The following is a 21098-nucleotide window of genomic DNA, read 5'->3' on the forward strand; positions in this document are numbered from 1 at the left end:
CAGATGAAACATTTTCTCACCCATAACGTGCCTTTTTTTCCACCAATTTTAAGATGTCTTTTTAATCTTTCCTTTTCTGCTGTTTGACTGTGATGTACCCAGATGCAATTTCCATTGACCTTATCCTATTTCATTGTGCTGAGCTCCTTCCCAGAATGTTCTCCATTACTTTCATTGTTGTGTCCTTAGTGCCTAGAAAAGAGTCTGGCTCTGCCCTATGAGGCTCAGAGATGTGTGCTTTTCCTAAGTCATGCAGCCATTGGGTTTTAGGAGTCAGAATTTGGAACCAATTCTCTTTGACTCCCTGTGTTTCTACCCTACACCACGGCAGGCCAAACTCACATTGCATTTCTCATATTAGTTGATGTGCTTCCTCTATAGCTGGCATTTCCTGGTTAGGAAGTTTGGGTCATTCTCTCCGTTGGTCTACTTCCCTTGGAAACAAGATCTGACTTTAAACTACTTAATTTGCATTGAGTTAACAGTAACCTTAAGATGAGACAAGCTCTCTCTTCCCTACATGAAAATATTAGATTCTGTAAAAGGGGCGTAGCATGACAGAAACTGTAGTCTAATAGAACTTTACTTTGAAAACCACCAGATCAGAAAGTTCTAAAACCATGTTAAAGGTTATTTCTTCAGTTTCCAAGAGGAAAAACAAACATGTATGGAGCCATTTTTATTATGGCAGAATGCACTTAATAAAAACCACTTTATACATCATGATTTTTAAGATAAATCAAAGGAGTCCCAGCACTCAGATCTTTCACATGGGAGTACCAAGTACAAAGAGGTACCAAACAAAGGAAATAGGTAATTGAAACACATTTGTGGAATATTATATCTAAATATCTGCACAAGTTTTGCAAATGTACTCATTTGATCTGACATTTTTGTGAGGAGTATAAGATATCTATTATTATTATTAAACCTTCATTTTACATTTAAAGCTTGGGGGAGTTATTACTAATTAGAAGAGCTAAGATTTAGTTTGAACCTTTTAAACCTAAATCCTATTTCCTTAAGGTTCACCAGGCTGGTTGAAGCAGTTATACACAGATGAGGTAAAATATTTGTTCCAGCCTAGACTCGAGTGGGTAACTTGAGGATCAGATGGGGAAGTGCTAGTGAATGTTCATATTTACACGAGGTGAGATGAAATAGATTAGAAACACATGTGACTGTGCAGTGTGTACATGCCATATACACATGTGTACACATTCATATGCATGTATTTTTATATGTGGACACATACATACATTCACATATGTGTGTGTATAACCCGTGGGGACATGTACATGTATGTGTATACATATATCTATTGGAATCTTGAAGTATGATAATATCATAAGCTGATTGAATGAGGAAGAAATGAGTTGAACTCTGGGAGAAGAATCAAGATTGCAAAGAGGAAAGATTAGCAGTAAGAAAGGAGAAATGGTCCCTGCTGCCAGTCAGTCCATTTGACAGAGATGGAAAGGGTATAGCACTCCAGACACCATTGTCTTCTTGCCCATGGTGACCGTCTCCTTGATTGTGTGTTTTCCCACAGAGCTTGGATACAACCAGAGTCTTCCTCAAGACTGCACTCCAGGCAGCCACTGTCGGTAGATCAAAGATAGCACCCAAAAAGCCTTCCTAGCACTGCCTGAGGAAATCCCCACCTACTCCATTCTCAGCTGTATTTTTAACTGAGCACAGTAAACCATAGGACTTACCCTTTAAGTTCTTTCATTTAATGCATCGTTAAACCGCCAGCATGATTTGTCCTAAAGCTAGTTCCTCTTTCTTCAGATCTTGACTTAGATTTCACATTCCCAAAAAGCTTCCTCATGACCCAATTTACAATATAGTAGCCCTTCCATTTCTTAATCTCGACAGCCCAAATGGGCTTCCTTCACAGCATTTATTTTTTGCTTATTGTGTGTTCTGTCTCCCTTGCTAGACTGTGACAGAGGACATATCTGCTGAGCTCTCCTTGTATTTCTAGCACACTGCATGTGATTCAGTGATTCAGTGAGTGCACCAGCATATGAATAAATGAATGAACACCTTCATGCCTGACCTCAGTTGCCTCAGAGTCTAGGTGAAAGGCTCTCATGTAAACAAACAATGCTATCAACGCCATCAACAAGCCCAAACAGCACCTGAGCCAAGTGCTAGATGAGAACAAAGAGAGGGCAACTGGAAGACTTCCCAAAGAGATGATTCTTGAAGGGTGGGTAGAGATCCGCAAAGCAAAGAAATGAGAAAGGATATTGAAGCTCAAAGACAAATTTAAAATGATAGCACTGAGGGTGAATCTGAGCTTGAGTAAAGCTGAAACAAAAGGGGGTGTTGTTGGGGTGGGAATGCATAAGTGGCCAGTGAGGAGGCCACACCAAAAATGGCCCCCAGCTAATCACTTCTTTGGGGACCTCTGGCTGAGCTCCCACAGCTCTGCCTCTCAGACTGCTTCCTTAGGAATGCTGTTCATTTTTACAATGAACGTGCTTCTCTTTGGTAGACAGTTTAAGCCCAGAAATGGAATAAGATTATCTCTGTGTTTATTTTAGTCTCACTTTAAGGATTTTATCTCTAGTAAACCCACCATCATGGGTCACCACAGCAGGACACGATAGGAAGAGCCACTTTCAAAAAACAGAAAAGAAAAAGAAAGGCAATTATTTCTCCCAACCCCATTAAACTGTCATGAAGTTATTCCTTATTTACAAATGCAGATTCATTGCCCCAAGAGAGGAGGGCAGAGACGAAATCCTAAAGTACACGATAGTTTTGGTGTCTGGACTTTGGGGAAAATTTTTCAGGGTTTTATGAAGAATTAGCTTTCATACTAAACTTTATTAAATTCTATCCCTGAATTCCTTCCCCTTTGGAAAGGACCTCTCAGCCATTAAGCCTGGAGAACAGCCCACATCGGATGAATTCCAAATGAAATGTAGTGGAGGGTCTGGAATCCTCTGAGCACAGACAACAGAAGTCTCATTAAATGTGTATAGACGCTCGCAACAAAGCCCTCCTCACTTGGAGCCCAAGAATGGAGAGACTGGGGGTGAGGCCTGGTCAGGGGTCTCACAGGCACACACACAAAGAAGGCTGCAAGGAGAAAGCAAACACCATTCTCCCTCATGAGATTTTTCTTTCCCCAATTGCAAGGGGAAAATCACTTGGAAATGCCAATTAGCCTCAATTCTTTTTGTCCATTTTAATACTCTTTCCCTCACCAAATCAAGATCTGTGACTGCTTAATCTCAACTCAAACTCTGGTCAAATATGAAGAGGCCAAAAGTAGTTCAAAAAAAAAAGGGTGGGGGGAAGCTGAGGGAAACCCTAGCCTGGGACCCATGTATTTAATTTACCTTGATGTAATAAGTACATTAGTAATATCTTGAAAAAAAGAAAATTATGTTTTTGGGCAAAAAGAGAAAATCCCCTCACTTTCACCCCCATACCCTTTCCAAGAAGCAGAAATAATTAATTCCCAGTTGCCAGCAATATAGAATATGTATTTGGGGCTATTCCTTTTTTGGGGGGAGGGAAGGTCCTATTTTCAGCAGCAGTTTTTCCTTAAAATATAGCAAATGTTACACCACTAAAAGCAAACCACTTACTCTTTTCATAGGCCCAACTAGCTTGGATCACACAGATTTTGTGAAGTTTGATTCTAGCACAAAAGAACAATCTAGAAAGTGTGCAGAAGGGCAGAACTACATGGTTGAGAGCTCTTTGGAGACAGATTAGCAAGAAAATATTCTTTAGCTAAATCTGTACTGAGCCCTTTGTTGATGCTTAGTACATAGTACCAATTAGGATGTGTCTTCAAATCTCACACCTGCAACTTCTTCACACCTCGATGTTTCTAGAATTGCAGTGTATCTGACAATTAAAATGTTTATTTATTTAGTGTAGTAGTGTTTCTTTTGTTCCCAAAGGCTCTTATTAAATTGAAAGTGGATTTTATAAGGGACACTTGAATATTCAATAAATTATTATTATTAGGTAAAGCAAAGACAAGACATCATTTGGGAAGAGACTGCCTAATGGATTAAAATGAACAATTAAGCAGCCAGATCATAAAGGCTCTTAAGTACAATGCCAAGTTTGCAAATTTATGGTCTGCAACATTTAATGTGTTTTGAGCAATAGAAACCTTTGTACACCTAGAGACATTTGTAATAGTGGCATGGAGAGAAGAGAAAAATGATGAGAGGCTGGAGAAATGAGGTTAGAGAAAGGGAGAAAAGCCAATTGGTGAAGTCCTGAGGAGAGATAAGGGAACCTGAGCTAGAGTAATATCAATGTCCAGATGGGACAAAGAGCAAGATTCGAGAGATATTTGGAATGTAGAACTGTCACAATTTGGTGACCCACTGGACACAGACAGCCTTTTTTTGGTTTCTCATGGACGGGAAATCAGACATGGATGTTGAGTTTCCTCGGTTAGCGTGAAGTTTGCAATGGAAAGCTCCAATTAGGCCTCCAGGTTAAAGATCTAATACAACCTTTGGAAGCTCTGTGTTCCACAGTGCACACTAAATCCCTCAGTCACTCAGCCTGAGATTCCTAGAGCACAACAGGTATGCCAACACATGAGGCATCCGTGAAGACAGAAAAAATGGTTGCTCATGCTGCAGAGACAAGTTTTTGAGATAACACTGCTTGTGTCAGAAGGAGGAGATGCATAGAATGATATCCAGAAAATACCCCCTCCACCCAAACCTCACCAAGGACAGTATCACACCTGAATTTGAAGGTTTGTAGCTCTTAAGAAATTGATTATGGAAAAAAAAGAAAAAAAGAAATTGATTATGGAGATCTAGACTATGTAGGAAGATTCATCACTTTGTAGATTATCTTGCCTTTCAGGTAAAATTCAGATTTCTTAGTCCCATATAAAACTCATCATTCTCCCTCCACAGCTTTATGCACCTATCTGCATAATTATTAATAGCAATTACCACTCATTGAGCATTTGCTATGTGCCAAGCATTTTGCTAAGCACCTTACATTATTTCATTTAATCCTCAGACTAACTTTATGTGATTCTTCATCATCATCATCCTCATTTATAGATGAGAATGCTGAGGGTCCCAGAAATCAGTCAACTAACTTGTCTGAAGTCAAGATGTTTGTAAGTGGCAGATCTGAGAAACAAACTCAAGTCTAGCCTACAATATAACCAAGTGCCTCCTCTAGGATTAACACTCTCACAGAATACAACTGAAATCTCTGGAAAATTTAAGAACAAATATGTAAAAGCAATACAGAATAATTAAAAGCAAAAAAATATTGGAGGAGAGGGTAATTGACATTGAGGACAGGTTAAAATTCTAGTAGAGGGGCACCTGGGTGGCTCAGTCAGTTAAGCATTTGACTCTTGAAGCCCCATATTGGGCTCCACATTCAGTGTGGAGCCTGCTTAGAAAAATAAATTAAATTAAATTAAATTAAATTAAATTAAATTAAATTAAATTATTTCAGTAGAAAGCCAGTCTTACTGGGTTGAAGTACCAAAGAACAGACTTTAAGGCAATTCCAGACACTGAAACATATGGAGAATAATGCCAGGAAGGAGAAAGCCAGAAAGAGAGAGCTCTAATTTCTATGTATAAACCATGTCCAAATCTCTGGCTAAGCCCTAAGTCATGAATACCTAAAGCATACTCCAAGCAGATCAGTGAAAAATAAAAGATTCAGTTGACATCAAAATTTCTACCCACCAAAGAGGAAGCAGTGTTTGCAGCTAGAATCCAGCCACGTTAGGTGCTCACCAGGAAAACAACAACAGTAAAATCCACTTTTTGGAGGAATATACCCAGATCCAAATTCTCTATAACCTAGCATTCAGAATACAGGACACAATCCAAAACTGATCAATATACAAAGAAACAGGAAAATATGATGTATTTTTAAGAGAAAAGGCAATCAAGAAAAGTGGGAACAGTGTGGGGAGAGCATGTTGGATTCAGAGCTCGGCAGGAAGTGGGACCAGTGCATGGTGGACCAGTGCATCTGAAGATAGATACTGGTTTGGATTAGGACTTGTTTTTTCACTTACCTTCTTTAAAAGAATGTGGCCACTAGGCCTTTGGTTCTGGCATGGGATTGGGAATGGCCTACTCCAACTGTCAGTGTGATTTCCAGGCTCCATATCTTCTATATGGAAAATATGTCAAAGAGCAGGAGCAGTGACTTACACCTGAGAACATAACATCCCAGTGGGAGGAAAAGAGAAATCATGTTTATTCCTCAGGAATACTGAAGTGCCCGGAGTAAGCTGACATTCTTCTGTAACAATGTTATCAGTAATGCTTTCAACTCCAGCACAGTATTTATGTATTTGAAATGAAGTCTGTTTCTTGTTTTGTATTTTCTCTCTGGAAATTGCAAGGAGGTGGTCTTAAAAGAAATAAATTAAAAATAGGGGGGAAAAGAGAGAGAGAGAGAGAGAGAGAGAAGGCAATCATGAAGACCACCCTGAGATGACCCAGATATTGGAATTAGCAGATAAGGCTTTTAAAGCAGCTATTTAACTATATTTAAGAATATGAAGAGAAAGACACCATAATGGATATGAAGGTAGTAAACTCAGTACAGAAGCAGAAAACATAGCAGAACCAAATGGAGATTCTAAAACTGAAAAATAACTATCTGAAACAAAAAATTCCCTGGATATGATAGCAGTGGGCAATGAATATAAAAATAGTCCAATGGCAAAAAAAATAAAAAAATAAAATAGTCCAATGGCAATAATTCCAACATAAAGAACAAAAAGAAAAAGAATTTTTTTATAAAGGACAGAGAGAAAATCTTAGGGCTCTATGAGATAATATCAAAAGGTCTAACATGAATATAGTGAAGTCAGAATAGAAGAGGAGCAAGAGACTGCGTAGGAAAAAAAAATGTAAGAGATAACTAAAAAATACCCAAATTTGGGAAAGACATGAACTACAGAATCAAGAATCTCAGTGAACAGCAAGCAAGATAAATACAAAGAAAGAAGGGCACCTGGGTGGCTCAGTAAGTTCAGTGTCTGCCTTTGGCTCAGGTCATGATCCCAGAGTCCTGGGATCGAGCTCCATGTTGGGCTCCCCACTGAGATTCTCCCCCTCCTTCTGCCCTTCTTCTCTCCTCTCCCCTTGTTTGGTTTGTGCTCATTTGCCCTCTCTGACAAATAAATAAATAAAATCTTTTTTAAAAGAATAAAAGAAACGGTACCTATGAATATCATAATGAAATTGATGAGACCAAATATAAAAAGAAGACCTTGAAAGCTGCCAAAGAAAAATGGCACATTATTGTAATTAAATGAACTCTAACTTTTCATCAAAAGCCAGAAGATAGGGCAGCCCTGATTGCTCAGTGGTTAGCGCCGCCTTTGGTTCAGGGTGTGATCCTGGAGACCTGCATAGAACCTGCTTCTCCCTCTACCTGTGTCTCTGCCTCTCTCTCTCTCTCTCTCTCTGTCTCTCTCATAAATAAATAAATAAATAAATAAATAAAATCTTAAAAAAAAAAGCCAGAAGATAGTGAAATAAAATCAAGCATTAAAAGATAACTACTCTCAACCAGATTTCTATATCTACCAAAAACAGACTTCAACAATGAAGGCTAACTAACGACATCTTCAGATATAAGAAAATTCATTGCCGGGAGACTTACACTGCAAAAACAAACAAACAAACAAACAAAAAGCTACAGGAAGTCTTTCTGGCTGAAAGGAAATGACACCAGATGATCTTCAGGGAAGAATGAATAGACTCAGAATAGTAAATATGTGGGTAAATAGAAAGGGCTATTTTTCTCCTCTTAATTTGTTTAGGACATACAATTGCTTAAAGCAAAAAACAATATTGTATTGTGGAGTTCATAACATACGTAGATATAATACATGAGGAGTACAGCAGAAAGGATGGGAAAGTGATAAAATGTAACAATGTTAATTCTAATTATACTGTTAAAAGTTAGGGATGTGCAGTTGTAATTCCTATAGAAATTGCTAAAAAAATGCAAAAAAAAAATACAGCTAAATAGTCAACAAATAAAATATTCTAAAAAACACATTCAGTTAATCCAAAAGAAAGCAGGAAAAGAAGAACATAGAAACAAAAATCAAAAGGCAAAACTTGAGAACAACTAGTAATAGTGCAGTACCAAGTTCAACTATATCAAAAATTAAATATTAACAAACTAAAGACTCCAATTAAAGGGCAGAGATTGCTAGAACAAATTTAAAATGGAAGACCCAGCCATATGCAGTCTACAAGAGATAAACTTAAATATGAAGCCAAGATAGAATGAAATAAAAGGACTGAGATAGAATGAAGTAAAAGGACTGGAAGATTCCTGACATGCAAACAGTAAGCATTAGAAGGATGGAATGGGGCAGCCTGGGTGGCTCAGCAGATTAGTGCCGCCTTCAGCCCAGGACATGATCCTGGAGTCCTGGGATCGAGTCCCACGTCAGGTTCCCTGCATGGAACCTGCTTCTCCCTCTACCTGTGTCTCTGCTTCTCTCTCTCTCTGTCTCTCTCATGAATAAATAAAATCTTAAAAAAAAAAAAAAGAAGGCTGGAATGGCAGTACTAATATTAGATAAAGTTGACCTCAAGACAAGGGGGATGATAGAGTTGAAGAGGAGCATTTGATAATGTTGATATGCTCAATTTTTCAAGATGATCTGAAAATCATCAATGTGTTTGTGCCTCATAACAGAGTTTCAAACTACATGAAGCAAAATTTGATGGAAACAAAGAGATACACAACTTCACAATCAGAATTAGAGATTTTAACATGCCCTTTCCAGAAATTGATAGAACTAGACAAAAAAGTAGGCAAAGATAGAAGATATGAACAACACTATTAGCCAACTTAACCTAATTGATAATTTATAGAACACAACACTAGCAACAGTAGAATGTATGTGCTTCTTAAGTGCATGTAGATATTCAGCAAGACAGGTCATAGATGAAGCCATACATGTAAATACATGTAAAATGACTGAAATAATGCAGAGTAGGTTTTCTAACCACAATGAAATAAAATTGGAGATCAAAAACAGTAAGATACAGAGAAAAATTCCAAATACATGGAAATTAACTTATATACTTCCAAATAAACCATGAGTTAAAGAACAAATCATGTGATGTGGGAAGTGAGAAAATTTGTTGAATTGAAAGAAAAAACAACATATCCAAATTTGATAGTTGTGGCCCAGAGAAAGGTTTATAGATGTAAACAGTTATATTATAAAAGGAAAACAGTACATTTGTTAGGAGTGCTATAACAAAGGCCACAGACTGGGTGGTTTAAACAGGGGAGATTTATTTTCTCATGATTCTAGAGGCTGAAGTCCAAGATTAAAGTGTCAACAGGTTTGGTTTCTTCTGGGGCCTCTCTCCTTGGTATATAGATGGCAGTTTATCTCTGTTTTCACACAATCTTTCCTCTCCATCTGTGCTCTCATTTCCTCTTCTTACAAGGATACAAGTCATATTGGATTAGGATCCACCCTAGTTAACCTCCTCTAACCTTACCCACTCATCTCCAAATATAGCCCCATGCTGAAGTACTAGGGGTCAGGACTCCAACATATGGATAAAAGGAAGACGATTCAGCCCAGGACAAAAGGTCTGAGATCAATGATCCAATGTTCCAATGTAAGAAACAAAAGAGTAAAATAAAATAATAATAATAAAAAGAATAAACTTGGAAGGAAGGAAAGAATAAAGATTTGAAAAAATCCATTTTAAAAAAACACAACAGAGAAAATTAACAAGGCCAAAAGTTGAATTCTTGACAAGGCTCTCAAACATTGATAAATTCCTAGCAAAACCGGTTGGAACAAAAAAGAAAGAGAACACCAAGTACTAATATCAAAAAAGCAAGAGTAAGGATTAGCATTACAGATCTTACAGACATAAAAATGATAATAATAGAATTTTATGAGCATCATTGAGCCAACAAATCTGACAACTTAAATGAAACAGACAAATTTCTTTAAAAATATGACTAGAAACTGACACAAGAAGAAACAGAAAATCTGCAGTCACAGACCTATTGAACAAATTAAACTCATTATCAGAGAACAACCAACAAATGGAACTCTAGTCCATGGTTTCAGTGATGCAATATACCAAGCATCTAAGGGAAAAAACTACTATCTGAACTTCTTCATACAATTGAAGAAGAAGGCATACTTCTTAAGTCATTTCATGAGACCAGCATAACTCTAAAGCAAAACCTGACAAAGTTATTACAAAAGAAGTTATAAACACATATTCCTCGTGAGTACAGATGTAAAATCTTTAACCAAGTGTTCTCAAATTGAACACAGCAATGTACAATAAAAGGATAATTCATTATGCACAAGTTGAATGTATCCCAGAAATGCCAAGTTTTAACATCCAAAAAGTAATCAATGCAATTCAATATATTAAAAGAATAAAGGAGAAAAAACATGTATGATGTTTTAATAGATTCTAAGCATGTGGCAAAATTCAGTATTTCCTTGTGATAACTCAGTTGGTAGAGCATCTCTGGGTTGATCTCTGGGTTATGAGTTCAAGCCCCATGTTGAGCATAGAGCTTCATTTAAAAAGAAGAAATTCTCAGCAAGCTAGGAATGGAAGCACGTTTCCTCAATCTTGTAAAGGACATTAGCAAGAAACTATTAATTCAATTATATGTAAATCACTTAATGGGGAAACAATAAACAATTGTCCTCTAATATTTAGAAAAGACAAGAATGTTTCTCTCACCAATATAAATGTTAACAACAACAATCCCTGCAGGTGTTTTTCTTGTTCTATTTTGTAGAAATTGATGCACTCATTCTAAATTCATATACAACTCAAGCTTGAAAAAAGAAGATAAAGTTAGAGGTTTCTTAAACACTAACCAAACACCTGCAAAAACTGAAGTGTCTGAGAGTTTACTGAACTTCACTCTAATAAGTTGGCCCTCCACAGTTTCTTGGATTCTGGAAGAGGTCACAAGACTTGACTTAAAGACAAAGGACAGTTTATTACTCACAGTGATAACATAGCCAGAGTATCAGCCAGTGCTGTTCCTCTAAGCCCTGATTTTGATGAGTGAGAAGAAGGGGACCAGATGATACCTGCATACATAGTGGATTGGACTGCAGGAGGGGAAGCTTTTGGAGAGGATCTTAGAGAACCCAAAATTTCTAAAATGGGCTTTAAGCCCACCTGGCATTTGCCTGGGAAGAAGACATTATCTTCATTATATTTGACAGTAAACAAAGATACTCCTGAATCTGGAGGTAGAGACACCATATCGTCCAAGGCTGTTCATAATACAAACATTCTTGACATAATATGCAGTGTTTCTGTGCATCAGATGTACCAGAAAGTGAGATAGTATATTGTGCCCCACCTATCTGATAGACGTAGCCATTCTGTTCCTAAGTATTTACCCAAAAGAAGCAAGAACTTATTCTGCTAAAACACTTGTACAAGAATGTTCATAGCAACTTTATTCATAATAGTCAGTAACTTGAGGGGCAGGCAGCTGGGTGGCTCATTCAGTTAAGTGCCTGCCTTCAGCTCAGGTCCTGGGATCAAGACTTGCCTTGGATTCCCTGCTCAACAAGGATCCTGTTTCTCCTTCTCCCTCTGCCCCTCCCCTGCTCATGCTCATTCTCTCTCTTTCCCAAATAAATACATTAAAAATCTTTTTTAAAAAACATCAAAAACTGGAAACAGCTAAGGTGTCCATCCATAAGAGCATGAGTATACAAACTGTGGTATATGTATACAAAAAGATACTTCTCAGTAATAACATGGGATGAAGTACCAAGGCAAGCAGTAAAATAGGTAAATCTCAAAAAATTGAAAGAAACCTTACACAAAAAAGTATAAAACAAAAAAATCCATTTCTAAGAATTCTAGAACGGGCAAAACTAATCTATGGTGGAGAAAGATCAGGCTAGCATAAGAAAAGCTATCTATGGTAGAGAAAGATCAGAACAATGGTTGCTTCAGAAGGTGCAGGAGCAGGAAATGGTTGGGAATAGTCAAGAAGGAATTTTCTAGGTAGATGGTAATGTTTTATATCTTGATAGGGCATTGGATGACACATTCACCAAAACTTGCCAAATGGTACACTTAAGATTTATGCATTTCATGTATGTAAATTTTATCTCAAATGGAAAATTCTCCAAAGCATCACAAATACCAAACTCTAGTTAATGGCATGCATCCAAAGGATTTAGAGGAAACTGTACTGATATGTGTAACTTACTATGAAATGCGTTTTAAAAATGGATCAGTGAATAGACAGGTAAATGGTAAAACAAGTATGGAAATTGTCAATTATAGAATTTAATGATATATGTTCACTATAAAATAACTACAATTTTTCAGTATTTTGATACTTTTTATAATAAAACAGTGGGGGGGGGGAGAGATAGCATGTACATCACCAAAAGAGAGAGAAAAAGGCTGTGTGTCTGTTTGACTCCAAAACCCAGTCTCTCAACTCATTTCCCAACTTATTTCTCCCTTATGAACTCAACTAGCTGAGCTACTCTCATTCCCCCATCAACCCCCATTTTCTCAGTTCTTTGCCTTTGTGCAAGGTATTTTCCCCACCCATAAAACTCGTTCTTGCTACTTTTTCTTTTTTTCTTTCAAAATTCTTGCTACTTTTTCATGAGCAAACTCTATAAAATTATTAGTAGAAAATCCATTCTCTTCCATTCAGCAATTCCCTCCCTTACATTGTCCAAGAACCCCAGGGACTCTTACAGTCCACAGAGTATAACCTGGTTTCCACCCAAGGGGACAGAAGGAACGAGGGACCTATCAGACACTATGTTGCCACTGAAGATAGGCCCTGAGGGCCCAATACCTAACATCCCCGGCAGCTCACTGCCCTAGCCACGCAGGTTTCAGCTCTGCAATGCTTAGGCTTACATGCTGGGAGCTCAGGTCCCAGCTTTTCTAACTTATTTGAAGTCTAAGCCCTCCCAGAAGCATGGAGTCAGGATGTCTTGTGATGTCTGCCTTGCACCCAAAACTGCTGTCTCTTCTCCTTCCAGGGTCAAGCAGCTTTTCTTTACTCCTTCAAAACACTCTTTTCTCCAAATTGTGGGGCTGTATATTACCCTTCTATGGGGGAATAATAATCATGACACTCTACTACTACTATTACTACTAATAATAATAGTTCTTGGTGACTCAAAAGTGGTGTATTCTTCCAAGAGAAACTTTCCAAGTGGGTGTGAGATTTCCATACCCACTGCAACAGGAAGAATTGGGTGGGGAGAGAAGGGAGGTGTGCGGGAGGCACCACTTTCAATGCTTCCAAAAGCAATATTATGACCTATCACACTGAGGAATAATTTTTAAAACACAAGTTTTAGTTTTTGATGGAGTATTCCACTACTTATATGTATGAGTATTTTCAAACATATGTTGATGCTAAAATACAAATTAATTTAAAAACATTGCTAATTCATAGTGATCAAATGCTTATTTATCAAATGTCCAACAACTCTCATACCTCTGAGTGGAGGTGGGGGTGGGCGATAATTATGCAAATTTTAGGATACTAAGATAGTGTTTATACTTAAAGTGTGCCATTCATCTAATACTCTTTCCCTTATTTAATCTCTTTATTCATCCCTTTATTATTTTTTGAGCCTCTCCCACTTGCCGCGCAATGTACTTAGGTGCCACACCTACTGGTATGAGAAATATAGACATATTCCTTGATTTCAAGAAGGCCAAAAGCTAGCTAGCATGAATCAAGCCACCCCCAGATGAGTGGTAAGGCCTACTTTAAGGAAATATCGAGTACTAAGGAAGGAATTATCACAGTAACCTAACTAACCAGAGGAGGATCCAGCAAGATTTCACAAAGAGAGCTACATTCAAGCTCAGGCTTGAAGGATATACGGGCATTAGCCAAGCAAAAAAGGAAAGCAAAACCTATTCGGGAGTAGATCAGGGAAGGACTTGGATAATGGCTAGAGGCAAGAGGAATTGGAGGGAAAGTTGAAAGAGTTGAAAGATGCTCTGTAAGGCTGGGGTGTATTGTGCTATTCGGGGGGGGCAACAGGGAGATGAAGTTGGGGAGGCAGGCAGTGGCCCAATATTAGGGGACTTTAGGAACCATGTTAAGTTTGAGAAGACTGAGAGCCAACGCATACCAAGAAACTTGCTCAAGGGAACAGAGCAGATTAGGCACAGAGCCAGTCTAGACTCCAGCCTCTCCAGGTTTTAAACTAAAACCTTCCTATTGACTCCGCTAAGATAGGACTAAGGGCAGCCATTTCCGCAGAATGAGGATGACATGCAGGGGACCTGAGCCCAAGCCTGTGTCATTGACTAAGTGCAAACAGTAGGTGAGAATGCGTTGGTCCTCATCACCCACCTGGGACTGTGGGGGCTAATTAATCATAGTGACAGCTCCCTGGATGCAGTCAAAGGGATTATTTTTTTCCTGAATGCTGCTAGTTTAACCTGCCCAAGGCAAGACTTCACTTTATGACACCAAGACGAAGCCTTGTTGAAAATGATGAATGCCTTTTGGAAAAGAATAACATTTTGATAAAAGCCCTTCCAACCAGCCTCCAGGTTAGAGTAGAATGGTTTTCCTTGAGTGTTTTTGCAGTCATTTTACAAGAAAGCCAGCTTTATCTCTGGTCTCCAAGTCAACAAACCTAAAGAAGTCTTTTACGATTAAAAATCAAATAAATAACTTGCCATTGTAACTAGCTTTTCATGAGTAATTATGGCAGGAGCTGCCACTTAGATCTCAGCTTTCTGCCAAAGCCCTGTGTGGATCTCATTATTCTAGCTTCCGACTCCTCGGCAGCTCCTGAAGATCACAATTTGGGTTTAAGCTGCAAACAGGGCTTCTCCATTGCCCAGAAAATAGATGTTATAAGAGCTCTGGGGGCTTTTTGCTGCACAGTGTTACTTTATCCCTGTTTTTGGGCATTAAATGTAGCCTTTTTCTCCTTCTTTTAATCCTCCATTTTCTTGTTTGGAAAATGCTACAGCATGAAGAGAAAGAAGAACAGAGACAGAGGGAAGGAGGAAGAAAGGCAGAAAAGGGACTTCCAGAAAGCACTGGGAAGCCTATTGATGAGGAGAAAAATATCTCTTTTTTGTAGCATACGGATGGCGGGGCCTCCTACCTTAGATCCAAGATCTTCCGGTGACAATACTCCTTAGATCCTGAATTCCACTTACTGGTTTGGAGAGATAGGGGGGTCTAGGAGGAAGCCCAGCTGGGCATGTCCTAAGAAAGCGAATGCCAGCAGAGGGCGATACCCATCTCCAGCCCAAAATGGAAGGTCGAGACTAAGAAAGGAGCCTACTTAGAAGCAGAGACTGCTAGCTTTTGTTTGCCTACGTGACAATATCATGAGGACATGTATATGCTCAAAAGCACATGTATGTGTGTGTCACACACACACACACACACACACACACACACACAAAGGTGGATATATTGCACCTAAAATGCTGCAACTATCTAATACATACTATGATTAAGGATTGGATCGAGCCTGCCTTTAATTGTTTCTGCTTCTTTGGCCACTTCTATTTATAACTTACTTATATCATAGAATATCACTACTAGTTACTATTAGCACACTTAGATCCTTTATAAAAAAAAAAAAAAAAAGCTTTGAAAGCCAAGAGGCAAACAGGCCTTGTGAAGGTATATATTCTTTATCCCAATAATTCTACTCTATTTGTTTCTTTTAAAGAGGCAGAGCATGTAAATGTGAGCAAAGGAGAGAGAGTGCTCAGCAGGCTCTATGCCCAGTGCAGAGCCTGATGCAGGGCTAGATCTCACAACCCTGAGATCATGACCTGAGCCAAAATCAAGTCAGATGCTTAACTGACTGAGCCACCCAGGTGCCCTTCAATAATTCTACTTCATACTAACAATTTATACTAAGGATATACCTGAGCATACCAAAGATTTAGCTATATGAGCACAGCTATACAGACGTTTGTGTCCTCCCTTCCCAAAATTCATATGTTGAAACTCTAATCCCTTTTGCAGCAGTGTTTGGAGGTGGAGTCTTTGGGAAGTGATTAGGTCATGAGGATGGACTTCTCATGATGGGATTAGCACCCTTATAGAAAAGACCCAAGAGAGCTCCCTTGTCCCTTACACCAGGTGAGGACACAAAGAGAAGTTAGCAGTTTGCAATCCAGCAGAAACTCACTAGAACCCAACCAAGCTGGCACCTTGATCTTGGACTTCCAGCCTCCAGACCTGTAAGAAATACATTTCTGTTGTGTATAAGCCACCTGATCTGTGGTATTCTCTGACAGCAACTTGAATGGACTAAGACGAATATTAATTGCAAAGCAATTTATAATAGAAATATTCAACAATATAGGATTAGTGAAATCATGGTAAACGTACAAAGCAAATCCTCTCAAGTTCTTAAAAATTATGTTGTTGGAGATTATTAATTCACCTAAGCATACAGGAAATATTTATTTGGCACAAATGATGTATGAAATATGCAAAGTGGAAGAAAACAGCAGTTTACAAAGTTAAGGTCATATAATATGCTTTCATTTTCATAAAAATTCATAAATATTTGTATAAAAGTGTCTGAAAGATAGACACCCAAATGTTAGCCAATGTTAAATAGATGGGATAGGTCATGGTAACATTTTTATTTATAATGTACATATGTAAATTATGTAATCAGGAAAAAAGTAATTTTTTTCAATTCAAGTCACTTGTTTTGTTTATCTATACACAAACATCTGATTTTTGCCATGTGAATACCACTAATACTAACAACTTTTAGTTAAATAATAAGAGATTGAGTTTTAAAGTTTCCATCAACCCCAAGCAAAAACTAACAACTAATATTCCAATTATCGGTGGCCATAAGCCAGCTGATGAATTTTAACTCTTAGTGTCACACAACTACCAAGCCTTCCCAAAAGTCTCTGCTGGCAAGCCAAACAGAGCTTGGTCAAGGTCAAATGCAAGCATAGGAAACTCTTCTTTTTCTCTGGACAGCAACCCAAAATTTGTGGCAACCCAAACTTCGGGGTTCTGCATGCAGTCAACAACTTCCCAGAAGGCCCTGCTCCAGATGACTCAGATCAATAGCTTCTGAGGTAGAATCTCTGTCAGGTGTGAAAAGTACCAAGTAATGGGCTTAGCTAACCCTAGGGATATTTTTATCCCTCTACAACATGGATCGCATCTCAGTTACCCAGAAAGAGGTCAGAGTCACGACCCCATGATGTTTTTCCTTAAATAGGCTCAAAGCTCTCAGTCTTCTTTCCTCTTAAGTCAGTGATGCTTGTCTACCTACTTCTTAAGTTACCATCTTTGCAGAGCTCCTGCATGCTGACCTTTCTTCTGCCTTTTTAACCTCTCCTTGGTCCATTTCATCTTCAGTAAATGGAGCTCATAGTTTTAATCACCAGGGAACTAGAGATTCAAATTCTGTGCTGGCTGTTTAGCTAATTAATTCACTTAGAAAATATTGAGGCCTTGGGGCACCTGGGTGACTCAGTCAGTTAGGCATCCAACTCTTGGTTTCGTTCAGCTCAGGTCATGATCTCATGCGTCATGGGATCAAGTTCCAAGTCAGGCTCCTCACTGGATGGGGAGTCTGCTTGAGATTGTCTCCCTCCATCCGTCCCCCTGCTAGCACTCTCTCTCTTGCTCTAATTAATTAATTAAAATAAATCTTTAAAAACAGAAAGAAAATATTGAGGCCATACTATGTGACAGAATGTTATTCTAAGTGGTAGGTATTCCACAATTAAACAAAACAGAGGAAGAAAAAAAATCCCTGACCTACATGGAGTCTTAGCAGGATAAACAGATTGCAAATAATAAGTAACTGAAATAATTCAATACATCAGATGGTGAGAAATACTCTGGCTGATACAGAAGGTTAAGCAGATGGGTGTCATGGAGGCAGAGGGCAAGCACAATTCCAAAAAGGATGGTCAGGGAAAGTCTCATGGAAAAGACATAATTTAAGCAACATCCATCAGTACATTTCTTAAACTTTAAGGGGCTTGGTTTTCCATTTTAAAAATAAATAAATAGTAATTCTTCCTAGTAAGTTGTGAGCATTAAATGGGACAGTGTGTCATCAATGGCATGGCATTTGGCACTAGAACTAGCTCCTTGTTCTCTTTCCCCTTTCAGTCTTTAAACACAAGAGTTTTCTACAGGTTATGGGCAAAGCCCATTCCCTCTTTTTTATAATATTTTATTTATTTATTCATGAGAAACACACAGAGAGAGAGAGAGAGACACAGAGACACAGGCAGGGAGAAGCAGGCCTCCAGGATCACACCCTGGGCTGGGCTGAAGGTGGCGCTAAACCACTGGACCACCTGGGCTGCCCCCCATTCCCTCTTTGTTTTGTTTTATTTTGTTTTGTTTTCCCATTCCCTCTTTGATAACTTTATCCCCTCCCATTGCTTTAGTTCTTTTCTCTCTGCAAATGACCCCCAGACTGCCACGTCCAGGACCTTCATCTTGTGATTACCTGGGTGGTGGCACATCTACCACTGGCTTATAATTGCATGTAGACTTCATGCTGTTCCCCACAGGATTCCAACACCTTACTGGCAAAGGTGATGTGTTTCATCTGTATAAGTCCAAGAACCGGCACAGGAACCATCTCAGGATTGCCACTCAAGAAAGGTTTATTAAATAAACAGATGAATGACATATCTTCTATATACTTTCAGTTGAATATTGCCAATTTCCATTTAATAATTTCCATCCAAATGTCCTAACAGTACCATATGTAAACATGTGTACAGGCCCTTTCATGTATCTTAAGATATTACAGATGTGGGGCACCTAGGTGGCTCAGTGGTTGGGTGTCTGCCTTTGGCTCAGGTTGTGATCCTGGGGTCCTGGGATCAAGTCCCACATCGGGCTCCCCATTTGGAGCCTGCTTCTCCCTCTGCCTCTGTCTTTGCCTCTCTCTGTGTGTCTCTCATGAATAAATAAATAAAATCTTAAAAAAAGATATTACAGATGCTACACATGCTGTTCTGTGACCGACATCTCTCACCACTTAGCACTACATTTCATTATTTCTGAAACAGCATCAATGCTAAGACATGCCATTATTTTATGGATCACTAAGAAATAACAGTGCTGCCTTTTAACTATGATGTGATACATATCACTTAAAATTACTTTATAATTTACTTAAAGGGCTCATAGAGACTTAGATTGTCACATATTATCTTTGCATACATATTAAAAGGAAAATAGTTTTTCCTAGAACTAATCTTCATTTGGAGTTCAACTTGTCTATGACTTTTTGTCTCCGTTATCAATGTCAGTATTCTTCCAAACATCATCTTGCTCTGTCACATCAAAAACATTGGTAGGCGGCAGCCCGGGTGGCTCAGTGGTTTAGCGCCTGCCTTCAGCCCTGGGCGTGACCTGGAGAGCCAGGATCGAGTCCCGCGTAGGGCTCCTTGCATGGGGCCTGCTTCTCCCTCTGCCTGTGTCTCTGCCTCTCTCTCTCTCTCTCTCTCTGTGTGTGTGTGTATGTGTGTGTGTCTCTCATGAATAAATAAATAAAATCGTTTTTAAAAAAACAGTGGTAGTGTTGCATTTCTTACAAGAATTCATGACACACTGATTCTAGCTTCTTCAACTAGCTATGCAGTTATATAGACCTTGCCTATTTTTTATTTTCCTTTGATTCATCACATCCACTCATCTAGTTGCTCCAGTATTACTGTCACAATTTTTTTCCAACCCAAACACTAATACCCAGTCTGCCAGTTCTAACACTGGCACTTTTGAGATTTGCCCGTACACAGGCAATGAAAAGCTGCATTTTGGCTACAGCCAGGCCTCTGGCAATTATAAGATACTGTCAATTGTCAGAGGTATCCCAATGACAGACATGTCAAATTTGTTAAAATAGGCATCTCAGAAATCTAGGAAATGTGTTATATCATAAATATTTGCCATGCATGTAATCCCACAGGATTGGCTTAATAGTAACACACAACTACCACTGATAAACAGCTAACATACATGGAAACTGAGGGCTTCCTGTGTGCCAGACTTTGTCCGTATAGACTATTAACCTAATTCTCACACTACAGAGCATATGATATTATTATTCTTTCAGTGAGATGAAGAAACCAAGGCACAGTCAGGTTTGCTATTTGCTAATGAATAGCAAAACCAGAAAGCAAATCCAAGTGTTTTGAATCCAAAGGGCACAGACTCAACCTATACTAATCTCCATTCTATAATGGGGGAGGGGGCACATAATTCAGTAAACCAATATGATTGAATGGATATTGATGTTTCCATTGCATAGAAAGAAGCAGTGGTCATTCTCACAGAGAAATGTATGTCAATATATGCTGGCTTTTTCCTCAGGTTAATTTCCCAGATAGGAAACTGCTGAGTCTAAGATGTGAAAACCTTTAAAGTTAAATATCTCATATTTAAAGCCACAGTGTCCTTCAGACAGATTGTCCCAACTATACTTTCATTAGCAGTTCCTCATAACCTTAAATCTTAGGTATTATTGTTTGTTTTTTAATCTGTACCAATCTGAGGAGAAGCAAATGAATACTCACCTCAGTTTTTAATCTACCTTTCTTTGATTTTCTAGTAAAGTTGAACATGTTTTAATATGACCACCAGCCATGTGTGGTTCTTTTGTAAATGACAGATCTCCTCTGTAAGACTACAGAGGCTTCCCCCAAATTCCAGCATGGTTAGATTCTCAACAGTTGAGCCCCTGCATCCAGCTCTCCGGTGGTACCTCACAGCTTTGTTCGGGCTCTAGATCAATGGTTCTCAGCCTTGGCTACACATTACAATGACCCAGGGAGCTTTAAAAATCCTGAAGCTCAGACTTAACCCCAGAGCTATTTATTTAATTGGTGAAGAGGAAACCCAGGCTTCAGGATTTTTTTTAAAGCTCCCCAGGTCATTCTAATGTGCAGGGCGGCTGAAAAGTGTGTCTTCAGAGATAGGCCCTGATAATGGCATACTAATGAGCATCCAGAGATGCAGGAGAATTACCTTCCATTAGCATCTGCTCCTTGTGTGAAGAGCAG

At 38.7% G+C, this 21098-nt stretch overlaps 1 pseudogene; it reads left to right on the plus strand.

Moving 5' to 3' along the window:
• Nucleotides 1-5956: 5956 nt before the first annotated feature.
• Nucleotides 5957-6192, plus strand: LOC100686172 (annotated as a pseudogene).
• Nucleotides 6193-21098: the final 14906 nt, after the last annotated feature.

Source organism: Canis lupus, chromosome 10, assembly GCF_011100685.1.
Source record: "Canis lupus familiaris isolate Mischka breed German Shepherd chromosome 10, alternate assembly UU_Cfam_GSD_1.0, whole genome shotgun sequence".
NCBI lineage: Eukaryota > Metazoa > Chordata > Mammalia > Carnivora > Canidae > Canis > Canis lupus.